Source organism: Homarus americanus, unplaced genomic scaffold, assembly GCF_018991925.1.
Source record: "Homarus americanus isolate GMGI-L3 unplaced genomic scaffold, GMGI_Hamer_2.0 scaffold13834, whole genome shotgun sequence".
NCBI lineage: Eukaryota > Metazoa > Arthropoda > Malacostraca > Decapoda > Nephropidae > Homarus > Homarus americanus.
The window spans coordinates 13,192-18,765 of NW_024742105.1; the positions used below are offsets into that span (position 1 = coordinate 13,192).

Here is a 5,574-nt window from a genome sequence, read left to right on the forward strand (position 1 = left end):
ACTGTAATAATAATAATAATAATATAATTATAAAAAAAAAAAGATCATTACTGTAGTGAAAGATATACAGGTTAATCCCTTACCCAATCCTGGGGCCAAGGTATTGGGTTTCGTGATCTTTAGTTTTTCAGATTTTTTTTATAATGGCCCACAGGCACAAGTCACTGACCCATTGGGGCCTGGGGTAAAATATAATAATAATAATGTATAATAATTCATAGGTCTGGGTTGTGTTTCTCACTTTTATCTTTTTCATTCTTGTATTCTTTATTATTATTATTATTATTTTATTAATACAGTATTATTATTATTATTATTATTAATTTTATTACTATATGTTCTTATTGTGTGTTATTGTTATTATTTTATTTGGGTGTATTTTTTATTAAATTTTTATTTACTGTGAATAATTATTATTATTATAATTAGTATTACTATTTTTACGCCCCCAGGCGATGTGGGTCAGGATCTATGCCTTGGTGAGCTAATCCTGTTAAAAAAAAAAAAAAAAATGTCTAAAATTTTTTAGGTTTCAAACTCTGTTTTCAGATTCGGGATAAAGGGTTGTCAACCTGTATACTGTATGTTGTGTTGTCAAAGTAAGAGAAACAATTGAGACCTGCAATTGTGTGTAAATGAGGCAGAATGTCAGATCAGCAACCTGGGACTTGGTCTATTTTTGTGGTGCCATATGGCAGCAGGGTCCTATTAGACAACACATTATGTTCAATATCTTCCCAGGCGGTAGTACCTCCCTGTTTGGTAGCTGCCTACTACCTACTACCTCCACTTACCTGCGGGTAATTCAGCACTGGAAGGAGAACTACCATTCACTGCTCAACCGAAACACCAATGTGGTCCTTCAGCATCCAGAGCTGACCCACCTCAGCTATCCTCCATCCCTGGATGAAGTAGCTACTGCCATCAAACAGATGAAAATAACAAAGTCACAGGGCCTGATGGAATCCCAGCCGAGGTATAAAGCAGGAGGACCTCTGCTTACCAGCCGTCTCCACTCTCTCCTGGAGAATATATGGGAAAAGGAGGAATTCCCCCAAGCCCTTAAAGATGCCTCCATCTTTAATATTTATAAAACAAGGAGACCAGTCAGACTATGGCAACTACCGCGAATAGTGAATTTGCAAATATGGAGTTCACGAATATGGGGGAATAAGTGTACAGTATTCCATTTTAGCATTGGATTTCTGAGGTAACAATAAAAAATGGTATATATCAACTAGTGTATATTGTTCTTGATTAACACAAATCATCAGGTAAATATATTTTTGTATTAATTACACCTAGCATTATTCTTTAAAAGTACTATCTTTTCAAATGATGAGATATTTTTCTTCTTTGAATCACTTTTATATTATTTTAAATATGGTGCAAAATTATGATTTATATCCGAGTAAAAAAATATAATTAACATAATCTCCCTAAATTGTAATTTCTAGACACTAACTACAGTATTGCTGTACACAATGCCTAAGACAAACACATTCTAAAATGTTTCTTAGTTACAAAACTTCATTATATATACAGTATATGTACAAAATCTATAATTCTCTATTGCATACAAGTACCAAACTGACAGTACAAAAAGTTGAAGGCTGCCAACACACAAAAATACTTGATATTATCCTTGGTATAGTACTAAGAATTTAACAAGCATGAAGACTAAGCCAAAGTCAGTCCATCATACACTAGTCACCTCACTAAACACAGTCTTACAAGAGAATATTATTCTGGATGCAAGTTCATAATAGGTTTAACAGCCCAATACAATAATTTATTCTCCTACCACAGATTCAGCTGCATTACCAAACATGTAATTACCACCACCAATCAATCAATACCACAGATTCATGATGTATTCCACAGAATTAAACAATAGCATGAGGTCAGTAATATAGTATAAAAAATATATAAATAATACATACACAATGGACAAGTGGATATGTTGAGAGAATGAGAGGTAAGGCTTGGTGAATAGTGTATAATTCAGACATGGAAGGTAGGAGCGGAAGAACACCAAAGGAGAGATGGATGAATGAGGTGAAGCATTTACTAGAAGGAGGATTGGGCATCGAGGAAACAACAATATGTATGAATAAACAAGAATAAAGTCAAGTGATTTCTGGGGAAAGATGTGATGCAAATGAAAGATGACATTGTGTGAAGATAGCTATAAACAAGATTTAGAGCCTTGTGTGGAATGGGAATAACATTGAAAAACTTCTATTACAGTACAGTAATAGGAATGTATGAATAACAACCAATGATGTGTGTGTATGTGTATGGGGGTGTGGGGGCAATAAGTGAAATGAAGACATTTTAGAACCAAAGCATCTCTGTCATCTTCTTCTCTTGTTGTTGGTTATCCTCTTGATGTCTCACCTGCTGGACTGTCTCATCATGGTCAAAACAGCTAAGTCATTTGATATTACCGTCATCATGTGGCTGTTAAAAGATCAGTATAAGTAATATATCTTTGTATTTAAAAAGTGTGTGTGTTTGTGTGTCATACGAGAATCTCGGAACCTACTACCGATCTGTAGTGATGATGGATGGTGTTATATATGTAGTGATGATGGATGGTGTTATATGTAATGGATGGTGTTATATGTAGTGATGATGGATGGTGTTATATGTAGTGATGGATGGTGTTATATGTGTAGTGATGGGTGTGGTGTTATATGTAATGATGATTAGACAATAAAATAATAACAGTTTAATGCTAAAAATATACTTGCTGTACCGTTGTGAGTGGAACTTACATACACCGTTAATGAACTATTGATGGAAGAAAGAAGTTTTGGGGACTGAACAGTGAGACAATGTGGAGCCTCCCAGAGGGTGGAGTCCTACCGTGGCCTAAGCAAATGAGCCGCCCAGACCAAACTTGCATGGAAAGCAAGTGTCATGTGGGGATCTCAAAAATCCCAACCAACCCGATCAGACACACAACCCGACCCGACCCGTTAAACCACACAGAGGTTGAAAAGGATGTGGAAATGTTGTAAAGTCCTCAACTGAGCTCACTAACATGGTCTACAAGGATCACAGTGGCTGCGTGAGCAACAATTCTGGCACCAAAAGATGAAACAGTGGCTGAAATCAACATGACTCTACTCAGACAGCTTTCAGGCAGTGAGACTTCATTCAAATCTGTTGATACAGTAATCGACCTGGACCAAGCAGTCCAGTACCCTGCATAATTCCTTAATTCTTTGGAGCCCGCTGGAATGCCTCCTCACCACCTCACTCTCAAGATTGGAACACCTATAATGCTCTTAAGAAATCTTGAACCTAGCGAAAGAGCGATTCCGCTAGTATATATATATAGAGCTGTACAGTATATATACCTTCCAATTAATATTTGCTACAGTGCTATATCTTAAAATGTTACCAATACATATGGAAAGTTTTTAATAATTACCCTTTCCTTTTTTTTATTATTATTACACTATGAGAAAGTGATTTTCTTTCTATAGCTAAGAGTTCAGTTAGATTTATTTTACTTTTCAACTCTTTTAAAAGGCAGATCTGAATGCATACATCAGATATAAACTTTTATCTCATGCTTTGAAACTTTGGTAGTCATCAAAAAATCTTCAGCATGAACATTATTTTTACCGACATTAATTTCCTTCCCATTCATATACATATCTATATTTGTTTTTATTCACAGCAGGGTGACTCATACTGTTCACCACAGTCATGCCACATATTACATCTTTTATTGTGTGTACAGTACAGTATGCCCAAATGCCAATATTTCCTTGACCAAAACTCTATCATTCAACAGACTGCCTAGAAGTTCCCAAAATAAATAAGGTTACATGACTAGTGTTATGACTAAATTCTTAACTATTTTATCCAATTTCACTATCCATTTCTCTACTTTATCTTTGACACAGTCTCACATAATAATAAACAAACATCTCACTAAAGTTATTTTCATTACCATTTTTATAGCAAATATTTAAAATCCAATAACAATACTGTACTTAAAATATTTTTCTTGCATATCCTAACAGACTGTCTACCATTTCAAATATCTTCATTCAAATAAATTAAAGGTTTGTTACCTTAAACTTATCAAGCCTTACTCCATGTTCTACTATACAACTTCACATACACTCACCTGTGATGGCATCATGCCACCAAGAAACTCTACTGAGGGATCATAGCTAGCATCCACCTCCATACTGCCTTCACCAGCCAGTCCCTCTGGGTTATATTCTTCACCTCCTTCACCCTGCTAGATATAAAATAAAAAACAGAACTAAATTAAAAAAATAAATAAATAAATAACATTGAAATAAAAAAGTAAACAAAAATAAGAGTCTCATCTGATAACATACCATAACCATTCTTTGAAATATTTTTCACTCACCTATAATATTTTTGCACACTAAAAGTTTACATTTCTCCTCAGCTTCTTTGTCCAACTCCCTCTTCTAACTAATTATAAAGACTTTGCTCCTTCTTTCAGGAAGGTCACTGATCATTACATGAAATTTGGACACAGAAATAGGTGGCAGTAGCCTATTCTGAAGAGAAGTGATCTTGGTATCATTAGATGCTCATGCACATGAAGATTAGTAACTAAAACATGTTTTCCTTCGTGAAATACCAAAGAAGTAACTTAATTATTTGAAATGAGAAGAGTATATAATTAATCATCCCCTGGGAAGACAATGACTGTACAGTACAAGTTTACCTTAAAACTGGTTAGTGACATAGTTTTCCAGGTCCTACGTTATTTCCACCTAATTTGGTGATGGTGATGCCTTTCATTACTAAAATATGACCTTAACTGTGCAATGATGATGATTATACCAACATGGTATAACATAAATTCTTCTGAGCTTCCTGTAGCTGAACTAAAACTATTGTTAGAGGAAACTTGTACTGTGTAACTGATATGCAAAAAAAATCTAATGAGCGGACAAACAATACCACACCATAACATCCTCAAATCATAGACATTTGAGTGACTGTGCATGGTTAACACACCTGATAGTATGAGTACTGGGCAGAGAGCTGCACCATAGCCTCAGCTGCACCCTGGGTCTCATCAGGTCCTTGCAGATGATGATCATACTGAAGTTCCCAAGACCAATACCTCAGGTATCTCCACCACTTGTTGATTTCCAAGTCTTCTTCATCATCACTGAATTCAAGATCTGTTAAAATTGAATAAAAATACAATCTGTTCAGAAACATTTTCTGATTAACAATTACCATAAAAATTATTTTCTAGATCTTACATCCTTGGCTCTATGGTCAATATCTATGACAATCTTTACGTTCATACTCATAGACAAGGCAAATTATGGCCCAAAACTTGAAATCCTCAAAATTCAAAACAACATTAAAACTAGTTGCCATACTTTTACATTGCCATTTGGATATCATATAAGTCTAGTAACCATTAAAAATCTGTGAAAAAAGTGTAAATTACCTCAATAATCAACCACAGTAAGTACAGTAGGTATACAGTATATAAGATCACACAAAGCCTACAATGTGGGGAACTGAGAATGATTCATGAATAATATATTT

At 34.8% G+C, this 5,574-nt stretch overlaps 1 long non-coding RNA gene across 1 annotated transcript; it reads right to left on the bottom strand.

Moving 5' to 3' along the window:
* Positions 1-2,434: 2,434 nt before the first annotated feature.
* On the bottom strand, positions 2,435-5,118 carry LOC121876496. The gene is made up of 3 exons (XR_006090772.1): positions 5,026-5,118; positions 4,151-4,267; positions 2,435-2,463 (listed from the first exon to the last, which is right to left on the bottom strand). It is a non-coding gene; the product is annotated as an uncharacterized LOC121876496 (long non-coding RNA).
* Positions 5,119-5,574: the final 456 nt, after the last annotated feature.